This window comes from Arachis ipaensis, chromosome B4 (genome assembly GCF_059453495.1).
Source record: "Arachis ipaensis isolate K30076 ecotype BB chromosome B4, ASM5945349v1, whole genome shotgun sequence".
NCBI classification, from domain to species: domain Eukaryota; kingdom Viridiplantae; phylum Streptophyta; class Magnoliopsida; order Fabales; family Fabaceae; genus Arachis; species Arachis ipaensis.
The window spans coordinates 104418561-104436783 of NC_142439.1; the positions used below are offsets into that span (position 1 = coordinate 104418561).

Consider the following 18223-nt stretch of genomic DNA (forward strand, 5'->3'; position numbering starts at 1 on the left):
TGTTGATTCAATTGTATCTGCTTCAGCAAGTTGGTCATCTCACATATACTTTGAGTTAGAGCAGCAGTCTCTCTGTTAGAGGATACTTCTGCAATGACTTTTGAACGGCCATGCCTTTGTCTGTGGTTCCTAGTAGATTCAGCTAAATCACTGATCAATTGCCAAGCCTCATCAGTGGTCTTGTACTTCTTCATAAATCCATTGCTAGCACTTTCCAATGTGGTCTTATCTTGGGGCCTCATGCCCTGTGTGATATAGCTAAGCAACACTATCTTGTCAATCCTATGGTGGGGGCATGCTTCCAGAATATTATTGAAGCGCTCCCAGTATTCAAAGAGAGTTTCATTGTCATCCTGAACAATTGTGGAAATATCCTTTCTCAGTTTATCAGTAACTTCAAATGGAAAGAATTTTTCCCAAAACTCCTTTCTGAGTGTATCCCAGTTGGATACGTTTGCTAGAGGTTGAGTGTAGTACCACTCTCTTGCTTTTCCTTCAAGAGAAAACGGGAAAGCTTTCAGTAAAATTGAAGTTTCATCAGTACCATCACGCCTGATAGTAGAACAGGCTGCCTGGAAATCTCTCAAGTGCTTGATAGGCTCTTGAGCAGGTAGGCCATGAAACTTGGGCATCAAATTTAGCAGTGCAGTCTTTATTTCAAAATCTGTAGCTACTGCTGGATGATGCGCTTGAAACGGTTGCATTGTAAAATCAGGGGCTCCTTCCTCCTGGATGGTAACTCTCCTAGCTGCCATGTCTTCTGCACGTAAAACAACCGAATCAGTAGAACGGGGGCTGGTTACTTCCTCAAGTTCACTCTCAGATCCGCCTTCAGAGCGGACTAACCGACGCTGTTCTCGCCTTATTCGTGAAATAGTCCTTTCAATTTCAGGATCGAATATTAGCAAGCGCGGATCAGGAAGTGAACGCGTCATTTGACGAAAGAAACATGCAGCTCATAGTAGCAAAATAAAATAAAATGCAAATAAATAAATTCTAATTAATAACTTTAGCACTCTATTGCAAATCCCCGGCAACGGCGCCAAAAATTGATGAGGCGCAGAAGTTGGTGAATTAAAAATTATTAAAATAGTTACGTTGCAAGTATAGTTCCTAACTCACCGAAAATCTGCCTATCAATTTAGAAATATGTCACAGAGAGTTTAAATTAAAAATTACTGGGAGTTTAAGTCCCAGGTCGTCTCCCAACGAGTTGCAGAAAAGTGTGCTATTTTATTAATCAGATGTTCCAAGAAGTTGAGTTAAGTAGGTGGAAAATTAAATTGAGAAAATTCAAATAATATGAATAAAGACCTTGACTGGGAGTTGATTAGTTGGAATCTCTATAATTGATGGAACGATCTCAAGATTAATTTATAATTAATGGTTGTTCTGTTTAGTTATCCTTTACTAGGTAAAGGAAAGTCAAACAAGTTGGAATGCTAGATCTATTCACGAGTTGCAACCCACTTAGTTCAAAGGGATTGGTGTTAGTGATTAGATAACAATCCAACAATTAACCCAATTACAATTTTCTTTCAATCCTTCCAACTCAAGAGTTCCTTTCAATCAACTCCCCATCAGGTGGGGAAACTACTCACTCATTGTAAATAATAAATCCATAACACATGAAAGGGAATTAAAAGAAGACATAATTATTGGAATGGAAAAATAAATTAAAATAGAAGAAATAATCCTTGTATCAAATAATCATGAAAGTATTCAAATGACAAAATTGAACAAAGCAAAGAACATGGAAGAATAAAACCAAGTTAAGAGAACGAACTAGAATGACGAGGTCTTGATGAGGAAAAATAACTCTTCTCAATGTTCCAATGCTAAGATCAATTCCCAAAATTAAAATTCTAAAACCTAGAGAGAAAAACCTAGAGGAGGAAAAACTAGATCTAGAACTGTAAATTGTCTAGAATGAATGTTCTCTTTTGTTTCTGCATCTTCTCTGGCTCTAGTCTGCTGTTTTGGGCCGAAAATTGGGTCGAAATAAGGTCCAAAATTGCCCCCAGCGAAGTCTACAGATTATGCAGATCGCACATGTCAAGCGATCGCGTCATCCATGCGGACGCGTCATTCGCGCTTTTCTTTGCCACGCGTTCGCGTCATCCACGCTACCGCGTCGCCTGAGCTTTTCCAATCTGCGCGGCCGCGTGAGCCATGCGGCCGTGTCACTGCGATTTGCTCTCCTTCGAGCGGTCGCGTGAGCCATGCAACTGCGTCACTTCTCGCTGGTTATCTCCTCAAATTCTTGTGTTCCTTCCATTTTTGCTAGCTTCCTTTCCAATCTCCAACTCATTCATGCCCTATAAAGTCTGAAACATTCAACACACAGATCACGGCATCGAATGGAATAAAGGAGAATTAAAAAATACATAATTAAAGTCTTTAGGAAGCGGTTTCCAAACATGTTATAAATTCAGGAAGGAATTATAATTTCATGCTAATTTAATGAATAAGTGGGTAATGATCATGATAAAACCACACAATTAAACACAATATAAACCATAAAATAGTGGTTTATCAGTAGCACCTTGGCTGCAGTTCTATCCCCACTAAAATGGCCTCCATATGCAGATTCATGACATTTCCAAAGCACTTTTTGATCTTCCTCATGAGAAATACACCTTCTCAAGATTCCATCAACACACTTTTGAACAAATATGGCTCATCCCAGATGTAGTGTTTAGCATCTTTGACTAGCTTTTTCCTCATATGCTTGTTGATGTTAGTTGGTAGTTCCCCAATAGCCTTAAAGTTGGCTATGTCAGCGAACCAAGGGGCCTCTTGTATCACCATCAACTGCTCATCAGGAAAGCTTTCATTCACTGCAACTTGGTATGCCCAATCTTCTTCTTGTCGTATTCTTGAGAGGTGGTCAGCCACTTTGTTCTCTGCTCCACTCCTATCTTTAATTTCTATGTCAAACTCTTGAAGCAGTAGAATACATCTTATTAGTCTGGGCTTGGACTCTTGTTTGGTGAGCAAGTATTTGAGTGCTACATGATCGGTGAATACAATTACTTTAGAGCCAATAAGATATGATCTAAATTTATCAAAAGCAAAAATAATGGCAAGTAATTCCTTCTCTGTAATGGTATAGTTCTTCTGATTCTCATTAAGAAACTTGCTAGCATAATAAATGACATGTACCAATTTGTCCTTCCTCTGTACTAAAACAGCACCCACGGTAAAATATGATGCATCACACATCAGCTCGAAAGGTAAATCCCAACAAGGTGGAGCTATATTAGGCACAGAGGAGAGTTTACTCTTAAGTTTCTTAAAAGCTATCATGCATTCATTATAAAACAACAAAAGGTACATTAGAGACTAGTAGGTTGCTCAAAGGTTTGGCAACCTTGGAGAAGTCTCTAACGAACCTCCTGTAGAAGCCAGCATGTCCTAGAAATTTCTAATTGCCTTAACATTGCAAGGTGGGGGAAACTTTTCAATCACCTCCACCTTAGCATTGTCCACCTCTATGCCCCTTTTTGAGATCTTGTGACCAAGGACCACCCCCTCTGTAACTATGAAATGGCATTTCTCCCAGTTCAAAACAAGGTTGGTCTCTTGGCATCTCTTTAGCACCAAGGCTAAGTGGTGTAAGCAATTAGAATATGAGTTACCAAATACAGAAAAGTTATCCATAAACACCTCAATGAATCTTTCAATCATGTCTGAAAATATGGAGAGCATGCACCTTTGGAATGTTGCAGGTGCATTGCACAATCCAAATGGTATTCTCCTATAAGCAAAAATGCCATATGGACAAGTAAATAAAGTTTTTTCCTGGTCCTTGGGGTCTACAACAATTTGGTTGTAGCCCGAATAAGCATCCAAGAAGCAATAATACTCATGTCTAGCCAATCTCTCAAGCGTCTGATCCATGAAAGGTAGGGGAAAGTGATCCTTCCTGGTGGCCTCATTAAGCTTCCTATAATCAATGCACATGCGCCACCCGGTCACCGTTCTTGTAGGTATCAGCTCATTCTTCTCATTCGGTACAACAGTGACCCCTTCTTTCTTTGGGACTACTTGCACAGGGCTTACCCAAGGGCTGTCTGAGATGGGGTAGATCACCCCTGCTTGCCACAACTTTAATACTTCTTTTTGGACCACTTCATTCATGGTTGGATTCAACCTTCTTTGTTGCTGTCTTGAGGGCTTAGCACCTTCCTCAAGTAGTATCTTGTGCATGCACATTGAAGGGTTGATTCCTTTTAAGTCTGCAAGTGTCCAGCCTATGGCATCCTTGTGCTATTTTAGCACTTGGATAAGTTCTTCTTCCTATTCCTCACTCAAGCTTGAATTGATGATCATCGGGTAAGTGTTGTTGTCACCCAAATATGTATATTTCAAGCTTGGTGGTAAGGTCTTCAGCTCTAGTTTTGGTGCATCTACTTCCTTGCTGTTTTTGGGGTTCAACATGATTGAATTCTCCATGGTTCCTTGTGGTAGTTCTCCACTTGATGCTTGCTGTTCTAATTCAATAGTTCCTTCACATTGTTCTTCTTCCAAAACTCCTTGAACTATCTATTCTATGGTGTCTACCATCATGCATTCTCTTATGGATTCCTTGGGGTAACTCATTGCCTTAAAGACATTGAAGACCATCTTCTCTTCATGTAATCTCAAGACTAATTCCCCTTTTTGTACATCAATGATGGCTCCAGCAGTAGCTAGGAATGGCCTTCCTAGAATAATTGATGTGTTAGCCTCTTTTTCCATATCCAACACAACAAAGTCAGCTAGGAAAATGAATTCTCCCACTTTCACCAGCAAGTCTTCTACTACCCCATGTGGGAACTTGAAGGTTCTGTCAGCTAATTGGAGTGCCATTCTTGTTGGCTTGGCTTCCTCAATCTTCATCCTCTTCATCATGGTTAGGGACATGAGATTGATGCTAGCTCCTAAGTCACACAAGGCCTTCTCAATGTTGATATCTCCTATGATGCAGGGGATTTGGAAACTCCTTGGGTCCTTCATTTTCTGGGATAGCTTCCTTTGTATTATGGCACTACACTCCTCAGTTAGCACTATGGTCTCTTTTTCTCCCCAGTTTCTCTTTCTTGTCATGAGCTCCTTAAAAAATTTGGCATAGAGTGGCATTTGCTCCAGTGCCTCAGCAAATGGTATGTTGATTTGGAGCTTCTTGAAGATCTCTAAAAATCTAGAGAACTGGCCATCCTTCCCATCTTTCCTCATCCTTTGTGGATATGGTGCCTTTGGAACATAAGGCTTCAAGATTGGCTTTGGTGGTGATGGGGTAGGGGTCTCCTCTTCACTCTTGTTTTCAGGCTTTTCTGCAGCTCCTTTTTGTTGGTTGCTCTGACTTGGGGTTGCTTCTTCCACCACCTTTCCGCTTCTAAGTGTGATGGCTTTGCATTCCCCTCTTGGGTTAGCTATGGTATCACTGAAAAATGTATGTGTAGACATAAGAATTTTCTTGGATAGAATCCCCACTTGTGCTTCTAATTTTGAAATGGCTGCGCCTTGATTCTTCAGATTTGACCTGTACTCTTCTTGATTGGCATCTATCCTCTTGTCATCTTGTGTTTTTCTCTCCAAAAGAGTGTAAATAGCTCCTGTCAGCTGTGATGACAGTTGTGCTATTGCAGCTTCGACTCTCTCAAAGTTGCTCTTGATCTCATATGGTTGCATGGTTGAGGTTGATGTGTCTTGATGGTGGTTGTTGTGTATTTGTTGAGTGGAATGATATGATGCATTTTGTGTATTGTAGTAGGGTCTGTTATTGTTTGATTGATGGTTGGGGTTGTGATTGTGGTATTGATTGGCTTGGTATGGCTTTGTATGATCTGGATTGTGGTTTTGTTGGTTTTCCCACCCAAAATTTGGGTGGTTCTTCCAACCTGCATTGTACATTTTAGAGTTTGGGTCATATGGAGGTCTAGAATTATTCACATAATTAGCTTGTTCCCATTCACCTTCGACTTCTGGTGCATCCCCTTCTTGTTGGGGAGTTTGGACTTGGATGGCTAAGACTTGATTACTCTCCATCTTCTTGGTCAAGACTGCTAGTTGTGCAGTGATCAATTTGTTTTGGGCCAGCAAGGCATCCATTGAGTTGAGCTCCATCACTCCTCTCTTTTGAGTTCTTTCTGAAGCATAGAAGTACTCATTCTCGACTACAGTCTTTATGACATCTATGGCTTCTTCAATGGTTTTCTTCTTATTGAGTAAGCCTCCAGAAGAATGATCTACTGCTTGCTTTGACTCATATGACAGCCCTTCATAGAAGATGTGTAGTTGCACCCACTCATTGAACATATCAAGTGGGAATTTCCTTGTCAAATCCTTGAACCTCTCCCAGGCCTTATAGAGTGTTTCACCATCTTGCTGTCTGAAAGTTTGTACCTCAGCTCTTAGCCTGTTGACTCTCTGTGGAGGGTAAAATCTTGCTAGAAATTTATTTACAACGTCATCCCATGTGGTTAGACTCTCCTTGGGAAATGCTTCCAACCACTTTGCTGCCTTATCTCTGAGTGAGAAAGGGAACAAAAGTAGCTTGTAGGTGTCAGGGTGCACACCATTGGACTTTACAGTGTCACAAATCCTCAAGAATGTACTGAGATGTTGATTTGGGTCCTCCTGGGCTCCTCCTCCATATGAACAATTATTCTGAACAAGTGTGATGAGTTGAGGTTTCAACTCGAAGTTGTTAGCATGGATTGTTGGTTTGAGGATGCTGCTGCCACAGTTTCCTGGATTTGGGTTGATGTAGGAGCCTAAGACTCTCCTCTCTTGCCCAACATGATTTCCAGCATCTCCTCCAATATTGTCTTGTACTTCGTCATTCATGGTGGTTCTCAGATGTTCCTCCACTAGTTCCTCTCCAACTATGCCTTTGCCTCTTGCTTTCCTCCTTAATCTAAAGAAGGTCCTCTCAATTTCACTATCAAAAGAGGATGAAGTTTCTCCCCTTCTACCTGTCATACATTCAACAAACATCAAATAGAGGACAAGTGAAAGAATCACTACAGTTAAGATTAGTGGTTAGCTTGGTTAATGCAATTAATCAAACAGTTAGAAGAATGGAAATATGAACAATGAATAGCTAAAATAATCAAAGTAAAAATAAAGAAAACAGAGTGGACAGAAAAGTAAAGAGTTAAAAGAAAATAACAAGGTAATAAAATTGCTTAATCTAGCTCCCCAATCAATTTAATCATTGTCAAATTCAAACCAATCCCCGGCAACAGCGCCATAAAACTTGATGAACCGAATTCACACCCCATTATAAATTTTGTGAATCCGTTCTTTTGGCAAGCGCACCAAAATTATCGTCAAGTAATAACCCACAGTAGAGTGGATTGTATCCACAGAGATTGATAGATTTGAGCAATTTTAATCAATTGGTGAATTAGTCAAGCTAAGCAAAATAGATTGTGATTGCAGAATTGTAATTGTGCAGAATTATAAATGACTCAAAAGTAAATGAAAGCAGTAATTGGCAGAATTGGAAATGGCAGGAAAGTAAAGAGCAGAAACTTAAATGACTTAATAGTAAATGGGAATGGGGAATTGCAGAATATAAAGAAAGCTATAAAGAAAGTGGAAGATGAGAATGAGGGGATTTTATTGAGATCAGGAGATGTTGCCTCTTTGGATTAAATCCAGCTCATATCCTCTTCAATCATGCAACTCATTGACCTCTTGGCAATCATGATTGATTGAGCCCTAATCCCTTGGTGACTCAATCTCTCAGATCTTGATCAATAGCCAATTCCTTGGTCTAATTGCTCATGAAGAGAGATATGCTTGGTCCCTGATTATACCACACATCATCATAGTTCCAAGTAGAGGGAGGATTTTATGTCACCATATCCAAACACTAAAACCTAGATCCTACTCAAGTGTGAGAAGGGATTTCTAGCATGATTTCATGTTTCCTTTTCCAAGATTCCCATGAAACCCATTTTGCATTCAACCCCTTTTCGAAGGTGATTGAACACTAGCATGAAGAACGAAATTCCTTCTAGCAAATCAAAGAGAAGATAAAGAGAAGAAGAAATTCACTATCATTAATCCATCAAGTACAACAGAGCTCCCTCTCTCAATGAGAGGGAATTTAGCTACTCAGAGCTCAAGAAAAAGTAAGAGATGGAAAAATGAATCTAACTATGCTTCAACTAATAGCTCCACTGCTTAACCCCCTTCTTCAGTACTTGCAAGGGGTATTTATACTACTCCTAGAACTAGCAAATAAAGAAAATACAAAAGTGAAAGTAAAATTACATTTTGGAGGGAAAAGAAACTCAATAAACGTGATCTCACAGCTGGCATGTGGTTGGTGTTCAGTGGCATGCCACGCCTCACTCTGAATTTGACTTGGCGTGCCACACCCAATCTTCAAATGGCACGTCTTCCTCTATTGACCACCCTGGCGTGCCACGCCTTCGAGCCCAAGTGGCACGCCCAGGGTTCTTTAAAACCTTGGATAGCCTGGCGTACCACGCCTTCGAGCCCAAGTGGCACGCCCAGGCCTTTTTAAAGCCTTGGTTAGCCTGGCGTTCCATGCCTTTGAGCCCAAGTGGCATGCCCAGGCCTTGTCCCTCTCCTTGTTAGCTTCTGGAAATTTGAACTAGCGTTGCACGCCCAGGGTTTGGCGTGCCATGCCCATGCTATGTGCTTGATCTATCTCTCTGGAAAGTTGAACTAACGTGGCACACCCAGGGTTTGGCGTGCCACGCCCATCATGTGCTTGGAGTTCCTCTCTGGAAAGTTAAACTAACGTGGCACGCCCAGGGTTTGGTGTGCCACGCCCTTCATGTGCTTGGCTCCTCTGCTTGGCGTGCCACGCCCAGAACTCAAGTGGCACGCTGGTGCACGAAATTGTGATCTCTAACAATGGCGCCCAAAACTTGGTACGCACGATCTTAATCTCAACTCTTTTTCACAACTCCGCACAACTAACCAGCAAGTGCACTGGGTCGTCCAAGTAATAAACTTTACAAGAGTAAGGGTCGATCCCACGGAGATTGTCGGCTTGAAGCAAGCTATGGTCATCCTTGTAAATCTCAGTCAGGCAGATTCAAATGGTTATAAAGTTTTGATAATTAAAATATAAATAAAATATAAAATAAGATAAAGTTACTTATGTAATTCATTGGTGGGAATTTCAGATAAGCGTCTGGAGATGCTTTGTTGCTTCTGAACCTCTGCTTTCCTATTGTCTTCTTCCAACTATGCGTTACCTCCTTCCATGGCAAGCTGTATGATCCTCTCGGATGAAAACAAATCCATATGCGCTGTCACCGCACGGCTAATCATCTGTCGGTTCCTGCTAGCGTCGGAATAGGACCATTGTCCTTTTGCACACTATCACTTGTGCCCCACATTCGCAGCCTGCGCTGGAAGTGAGTCAAGCCAGCTCATGAGCTAGCTCGAGCTCGACTCGTTAATAGCTCGATAAGCTAAGCTCGTGAGCTAGTGAGCCAAGCTTGAGCTTGGATAAGCTCAACTCATTAGCTCGTGAGCTGACTCGATTATATATATATATATAATAATAATCTTAATTATTTAAAATTTTATATTTATTTTTTACATATAATTTTGATGCAGGACATAAATAAAAAATTTATAATTTATTGATAGATAACAGTATATAAAATTGATCTTTTTAAATATTTTTAAAAAAATATAAGTTATAATTTATTGATATAGAATTATAGATTATGTATTTATATTTCTATTATTTGAGCCAGCTCGTGACCTTTTGGTGAGTCGAGCTTGAGCTTAAGAAATAGGCTCGATTGTTAATGAGTCGAGCCGTGAGCCAAGCTCAATTTTTGTGAGCCGACCTTGAGCTTGGTCAAGCTCGGCTTAGCTCAGCTCACTTCCAGCCCTATTCGCAGGTTTGAAGCTCGTCACAGTCATCCCTTCCCAGATCCTACTCGGAATACCACAGACAAGGTTTAGACTTTCCGGATCTCAGGAATGCTGCCAATGGTTCTAGCCTATACCACGAAGATTCTGATCTCACGGAATGGAATGCTCTGTTGTCAGGAGAGGCAACCATGCGTCGTGAACCAGGAGGCCAAGAGATACACACTCAAGCTATTGCAGGTAGAACGGAAGTGGTTGTCAGGCACGCGTTCATAAGTGAGAATGATGATGAGTGTCACGGGTCATCTCATTCATCAGGTTGAAGTGCGAGTGAATATCTTAGAGAAGAAGTAGGCGTGAATTGAATAGAAAAACAATAGTACTTGTATTAATTCATGAAGAACAGCAGAGCTCCACACCTTAATCTTTGGGGTGTAGAAACTCCACCGTAGAAAATACATAAGTGAAAGGTCTAGGCATGGCCGTGAGGCTAGCCTCCAAACGTGTACAATGGTAAAGTCTAAGGACTAAACGTCTAGAGATGTCAAAAGCTCTAAAAAATAAATCTCTAAAAGTAGTTTTTATACAAAACTAGTAGCCTAGGATTACAGAAAATGAGTAACTAAGTGCAGATAGTGCAGAAATCCACTTCCGGGGCCCACTTGGTGTGTGCTTGGGCTGAGCATTGAAGCTTTTTCTTGCTTAGGCTGTTCCTAGAGTTAAACGCCAGCTTTGATGCCAGTTTGGGCATTTAACTCCAATTCTGGTGCCAATTTGGGCGTTTTACGCCAAGATGTTTTAGGCTGACTTTGAACGCCAGTTTGGGCCATCAAATCTCGGGCAAAGTATAGACTATTAAATATTTCTGGAAAGCCCAGGATGTCTACTTTCCAACGCAATTAAGAGTGCGCCAATTGGGCTTCTGTAGCTCCAGAAAATCCACTTCGAGTGCAGGGAGGTCAGAATCCAACAGCATCTGTAGTCCTTTTTCAGCCTCTGAATCAGATTTTCGCTCAGGTCCCTCAATTTCAGCCAGAAAATACCTGAAATCACAGAAAAATACTCAAACTCATAGTAAAGTCCACAAATATGATTTTTGAATAAAAACTAATAAAAATATAATAAAAAATAACTAAATCATACTAAAAACCATGTAAAAACAATGCCAAAAAGGGTATAAATTATCCGCTCATCACAACACCAAACTTGAATTGTTGCTTGTCCCCAAGCAAATGAAAATAAAATAGGATAAAAAGAAGAGAATATATAATAAATTCCAAACTTATCAATGAAGATTAGCTTTAATTAGATGAGCGGGACTTGTAGCCTTTTTGCTTCTGAACAGTTTTGGCATCTCACTTTATCCTTTGAAGTTTAGAATGATTGGCATCTGTAGGAACTCAGAATTCAGATAGTGTTATTGATTCTCCTAGTTCAGTATGTTGATTCTTGAACACAGCTACTTTATGAGTCTTGGCCGTGACCCTAAGCATTTTGTTTTCCAGTATTACCACCGGATACATAAATGCCACAGACACATAACTAGGTGAACCTTTTCAGATTGTGACTCAGCTTTGCTAGAGTCCCCAGTTAGAGGTGCCCAGAGCTCTTAAGCACACTCTTTTTGCTTTGGACCACAACTTTAACCACTCAGTCTCAAGCTTTTCACTTGACACCTTCACGCCACAAGCACATGGTTAGGGACAGCTTGGTTTAGCCGCTTAGGCTAGGATTTTATTCCTGTGGGCCCTCCTATCCATTAATGCTCAAAGCCTTGGATCCTTTTTATCCTTGCCTTTTGGGTTAAAGGGCTATTGGCTTTTTCTGCTTACTTTTTCTTTTTCTTTCTTTTTTTTTTCGCAAGCCTTGCTATTCACTGCTTTTTCTTGCTTCAATAATCAATTTTATGATTTTTCAGATTATCAATAACATTTCCCCTTTTTCATTATTCTTTCAAGAGCCAACAATTTTAACATTCATAAACAACAAATTCAAAAATATGCACTGTTCAAGATTCATTCAGAAAACAAAAAGTATTGCCACCACATCAAAATAATTAAGCTCATTTCAAGATAAAATTCGAAATCCATGTACTTCTTGTTCTTTTGAAATTAAAAACATTTTTCATTTAAGAAAGGTGATGGATTCATAGGACATTCATAGCTTTAAGGCATAGACACTAGACACTAATGATCATGTAATAAAGACACAAACATAAATAAAACATAAGGCATAGGAAATGAAAAACAGAAAATAAAGAACAAAGAAATTAAAGAATGGGTCCACCTTAGTGATGGCGGCTAGTTCTTCCTCTTGAAGATCTTATGGAGTGCTTGAGCTCCTCTATGTCTCTTCCTTGCCTTTGTTGCTCCTCCCTCATGCCTCTTTGGTCTTCTCTAATTTCATGGAGGAGGATGGAATGCTCTTGGTGCTCTATCCTTAGTTGTCCCATGTTGGAACTTAATTCTCCTAGGGAGGTGTTGATTTGCTCCCAATAGTTTTGTGGAGGAAAATGCATCCCATGAGGCATCTCAGGGATTTCATGATGAGGAATTTCCTCATGCTCTTTTTGAGGTCCATGAGTGGGCTCTCTTGTTTGCTCCATCATTTTCTTAGTGATGGGCTTGTCCTCTTCAATGAGGGTGTCTTTCTCTATGACAACTCCAACTGAATTGCATAGGTGACAAATGAGATGAGGGAAGGCTAACCTTGCCAAAGTGAAGGGCTTGTCTGCCCCCTTGTGGAGTTATAGGGATATAATCTCATGAACTTCTATTTCCTCTCCATTCATGATGTTATGGATCATGATAGCCCGGTCTATTGTAACTTCAGACCGGTTGCTAGTAGGAATGATAGAGCGTTGGATGAACTCCAACCATCCCCTAGCCAGGGTTTGAGGTCAAGCCTTCCTAGTTGAACTGGCTTGCCTCTTGAATCTCTCTTCCATTGAGCGCCTTCCACACAAATGTCCCTAAGGACTTGGTCCAACCTTTTATCAAAGTTGACCCTTCTAGTGAAAGGGTGAGGATCTCCTTGCATCATTGGCAAGTTAAATTCTAGCCTCACATTTTCCAGACTAAAATCCAAGTAGTTCTCCCAAACCATTGTGAGACAATTCTTTGGGTTCGGGTTCACACTTTGGTCATGGTTCTTAGTGATCCATGCATTGGTATAGAACTCTTGAACCATTAAGATCCTGACTTGTTGAATGGGGTTGGTGAGGATTTCCCAACCTTTTCTTCAAACTTCATGTCGGATCTCCGGATATTCACTCTTTTTGAGCTTGAAGGGGACCTCGGGGATTACCTTTTTCTTGGCCACAACTTCATAGAAGTGGTCTTGATGGACCTTTGAGATGAATCTCTCCATCTCCCATGACTTGGAGGTGGAAGCTATTGTCTTCCCTTTCCTTTTTCTAGAGGTTTCTCCAGCCTTAGGTGCCATTAGTGGTTATGGAAAAATAAAAAGCTTAGCTTTTCCCACACCAAACTTAGAAGATTTGCTTGTCCTCGACCAAAAAAAGAAAGAAAAGAGTAGAAGAAGAAGAAATGGAGGAGATGGAGGGTTGGTGTTGGTTCGGCCAAGGTGGGTTGTAGTGTGTATGTTGTGTGAAATTGAAGGTAGTGAGGAGGGGTATTTATAGGATAAGAGAGGGGGGTTCGGTCATGAAGGGGAGGGTTTAGGAGGGAATTAGTTTGAATTTGAATGGTGAGGTAGGTGGGGTTTTATGATGGATGGATGTGAGTGGTGAAGAGAGTATGGGGAAGAGGGTAAGATTTGATAGGTGAATGGTGTTTGGGGAAGAGGTATTGAGGTGATTGGTCAAGGGTGTATGGGGAAGAGTGTTATGGAAAGGTGTGAAGAGGAGAGAAGAAGAAGTGGGGTAGGTGGGGATCCTGTGGGTCCACAGATCCTGAGGTGTCAAGGAATTTGAGTCTCTGCACCATTCTGGCGTTTAAACGCCTATTCTGTGCCAATTCTGGCATTTAACGCCAGCTCTACTACCTTTCCTGGCATTAAACGCCAGCCAGATGCCCATTTCTGGCGTTAAATGCCAGCCAGATGCCGATTTCTGGCGTTTAATGCCAACCTGTGCCAGACAGCCCTTTCTGGCGTTAAACACCCAGAGTGTTGCCCATTCTGGGGTTTAACGCCCATAATGCTGCCAGGCTGGGCGTTAAACGCCCATTCTACTATCCTTACTAGCGTTTAAACGCCAGTAAGCCTGTCCTCTAGGGTGTGCTATTTTTAATGCTGTTTTTCATTCTGTTTTTGATTTTTCAGTTGTTTTTGTGACTTCACATGATCATCAACCTAAAGAAAACATAAAATAACAATGGAAAATAAATAAATATAATTAAATAACATTGGGTTGCCTCCCGATAAGCGCTTCTTTAATGTTAATAGCTTGACAATGAGCTCTTAGAGAGCTTCACAGAGATTCAGAGCTTGATATTGGCATCCCAACACCAAACTTAGAAGTTGAGTGTGGGAGCTCTGTTTGACTTTGTATTGAGAGAAGCTTTTCATGCTTCCTCTCCATGGTTACAGAAGAAGATCATTGAGCCTTAAACACAAGGTAGTCCTCATTCACTTGAAGTACTAACTCTCTTCTGTCCACATTAATCACAGCTCTTGCTGTGGCTAGGAAGGGTCTTCCAAGGATGATGGAATCATCTTCATCCTTCCCAGTCTCTAGGATTATGAAGTCAGCAGGGATGTAATAGCCTTCAACCTTCACTAAGACATCCTCTACAAGTCCATAAGCCTATTTCCTTGAATTGTCTGCCATCTCTAGTGAGATTCTTGCAGCTTGCACCTCAAAGATCCCTAGTTTCTCCATTACAAAGAGGGGCATGAGTTTTATACTTGACCCAGGGTCACACAGAGCCTTCTTAAAGGTCATGGTACCTATAGTACAAGGTATTAAGAACTTTTCAGGATCCTGTTTCTTCTGAGGTAATTTCAGTTGAACCAGATCATTTAGTTCATTGATGAGCAATGAGGGTTCATCCTCCCAAGTCTCATTACCAAATAACTTGGCATTCAGCTTCATGATTGCTCCTAGATACTGAGCAACTTACTCTTCAACAATGTCTTCATCCTCTTCAGATGAAGAATACTCATCAGAGCTCATGAATGGCAACAGTAAGTTCAGTGGAATCTCTATGGTCTCTATATGAGCCTCAGATTCCTTTGGTTCCTCAATAGGGAACTCCTTGGAGGCCAGTGCACATCCATTGAGGTCTTCCTCACTGGAAATCACTGCCTTTCCCTCCTCTACAAGTTCGGCCATGGTGGTTATATGGATGGCCTTGCACTCTCTTTTTGGATTCTCTTCTGTATTGCTTGGGAGAGTACTAGGAGGGAGTTCAGTAACTCTTTTACTCAGCTGACCCACTTGTGCCTCCAAATTTCTAATGGAGGACCTTGCTTCAGTCATGAAACTGAGAGTGGTCTTAGATAGATCAGAGACTACAGTTGCTAAGTCAGAGTGACTCTGCTTAGAATTCTCTGTCTGTTGCTGAGAAGATGATGGAAAAGGTTTGTTATTGCCAAACCGTGCTCTCCCACTATTATTATTATTGAAGCCTTGATTAGGCTTCTGTTGACCCTTCCATGAGAGATTAGGATGATTTCTCCATGAAGGATTGTAGGTGTTTCCATAGGATTCTCCCATGTAATTCACCTCTTCCATTCCAAGATTCTCAGGATCATAGGCTTCTTCTTCAGAGGAAGCTTCCTTAGTATTGCCTGTTGCAGCTTGCATTCCAAACAGACTTTGAGAAATCATATTGACTTGCTGAGTTAATATTTTGTTCTGAGCCAATATTGCATTCAAAGTATCAATCTCAAGAACTCCTTTCTTCTGAGTTGTCCCATTATTCACAGGATTCCTTTCAGAAGTGTACATGAACTGGTTATTTGCAACCATTTCAATGAGTTCCTGGGCTTCTGCAGGCGTCTTCTTCAGATGAAGAGATCCTCCAGCAGAGTGGACATCTTGGACAATTCAGACAGACCATCATAGAATATACATATGATGCTCCATTCTGAAAACATGTCAGAAGGACACCTTCTGATCAATTGCTTGTATCTTTCCCAAGCTTCATAGAGGGATTCACCTTTCTTCTGTTTGAAGGTTTAGACTTCCACTCTAAGCTTTCTCAACTTTTGAGGTGGAAAGAATTTGGCCAAGAAAGTATTGACCAACTTTTTCCAAGAGTTCAGGCTATCTTTAGGTTGTGAGTCCAACCATGTCCTAGCTCTGTCTCTTACAGCAAAGAGAAAAAGCATAAGTCTGTAGACCTCAGGATTAACCCCATTGGTCTAACAGTGTCACAAATTTGCAAGAATTCAGCTAAAAACTGATGAGGATCTTCCAATGGAAGTCCATGAAACTTGCAATTCTGCTGCATTAGAGAAACTAATTGAGGCTTAAGCTCAAAGTTGTTTGCTCCAATTGCAGGAATTGAGATGCTTCTTCCACAGAAGTCAGAAGAGGGTGCAATAAAGTCACCAAGCATCTTCCTTGCATCTCCACCATTGTTATTAGGTTCGGCCATCTCTTCTTCTTTTTCAAAAAATTCTGTCAGGTCCTCTCCAGAGTGTTGTGCTTTAGCTTCTCTTAGCTTCCTCTTTAGAGTCCTTTCAGGTTCCGGATCAGCTTCAACAAGAATGTTCTTATCCTTGCTCCTGCTCATATGAAAAAGAAGAGAACAGAAAAGAATAGAATTCCTCTATGTCACAGTATAGAGATTCCTTTATGTGAGTAGAAGAAGAGAAAAGTAGAAGAATGAGAAGAGAGAAATTCGAACACAGAGAGGGAGAGAGGGTTCGAATTATAAGAAGAAGAGAAGTGTTAGTAAATAAATAAATAAATAGAAAGAGATGAGAGAGAGAATTCAATTTTAAAATTAAAATAAAAGGAAAATATTTTTTGTTTTTATTTTAATTATTGGTTAGTATTTGAAATTATAGAAAGGAATAAAGTGAAATTAAAATTTAAAATAATTAGTTAATTAAAAAGAATTTTGAAAAAGTGGTGAGGAGTTTTCGAAAATTAGAGAGAGAAAAGTGGTTAGGTAGTTTTGAAAAAGATATGATAGAAATAGTAAACTTTTAAAATCAAACAAAAAGTTAAGTAGTTAATTGAAGAAGATTTGAAAATCAATTTTGAAAAAATAAGAAGTTAGAAAAGATTTTGAAATTCATTTTAAAAAATATATGATTGAAATTTATTTTGAAAAAGAATTAAAAAGGAAATTAAAAATATTTGATTTTGAAAATTAAAGTTGATTACTTGATTAACAAGAAATTAAAAGATATGATTCTAGAATTCAAAGATTGAACCTTTCTTAATAGGCAAGTAACAACATGAAAATTTTTTAATCTAAACATTAAATGTTAGTAGTAATTTCGAAAATTATGAAACAAAAGTAAGAAAAAGATTTGATTTTTGAAAAAGATAGAAATTTTAATTTGAAATATTGACTTGACTAACAAGGAACAACTAAATTTTAAAACTTTATGACTAAATCAATTCAAATTTTCGAAATTTATGAGTGAAATAAGGGAAAGATATTTTTTTTATTTTTGAATTTTTAATGAGGAGAGAGAAAAATAACTAAATGATGCAAAACATAAAAATTTAAGATCAAAACTAATAATGCATGCAAGAACACTTTGAATGTCAAGATAAACACCAAGAACACTTTGAAGATCATGATGAACATCAAGAACATATTTTTGAAAATTTTTAAGAAAAGAAAGACATGAAAGACACCAAACATAAAAATTTTTAAACTTTAGACACTAATAATTAAAAAATGCATATGAAAAATAAGAAAAGATACAAAACAAGAAAATTTAAAGATCAAACAAAGAAATTCATCAAGAACAACTTGAAGATCATGAAGAACAATTCCATGCATGTGTTCTTCGAAAATTTAAAGAAAAATTAAAAACATGAAATTGATACCAAACTTAAAATTTGACACTAGACTCAAACAAGAAACATAAAATTTTTGGTTTTTATGGTTTTATTAAAAAAAATTTTGGATTTTTTGAAAATTATTTGGAAAAAGAAAAATAAGAATTTCAAAATTTTTAATAAGAATTCCAAGAATCATGCAATGTTAGTCTAAAGCTTCGGTCCAAAATTTTAGACATGGCTTAATAGCCAGCCAAGCTTTATGTGAAAGCTTCGGTCCAAAAGATTAGACATGGCCAAATGGCCAGCCAAGCTTCAACATACAAATCAGACATACAATAGCTGAATTGCTGAGAATAAAAAAGCTCTTGCAATGATAAGTGAAAGCCTCATTCCAAAAAAATTAGACATGGCTTAGTAGCCAGCCAG

At 39.4% G+C, this 18223-nt stretch overlaps 3 non-coding genes across 3 annotated transcripts; all 3 read left to right on the forward strand.

Moving 5' to 3' along the window:
• Positions 1–279: 279 nt before the first annotated feature.
• LOC148568642 (small nucleolar RNA R71) lies at positions 280–386 on the forward strand. Its single transcript, XR_015882947.1, has one exon. It is a non-coding gene; the product is annotated as a small nucleolar RNA R71 (small nucleolar RNA).
• Positions 387–6298: 5912 nt separating this feature from the next.
• LOC148568643 (small nucleolar RNA R71) lies at positions 6299–6405 on the forward strand. The gene has a single exon (XR_015881902.1). It is a non-coding gene; the product is annotated as a small nucleolar RNA R71 (small nucleolar RNA).
• Positions 6406–15922: 9517 nt separating this feature from the next.
• LOC148568644 (small nucleolar RNA R71) lies at positions 15923–16026 on the forward strand. The gene has a single exon (XR_015881637.1). It is a non-coding gene; the product is annotated as a small nucleolar RNA R71 (small nucleolar RNA).
• Positions 16027–18223: the final 2197 nt, after the last annotated feature.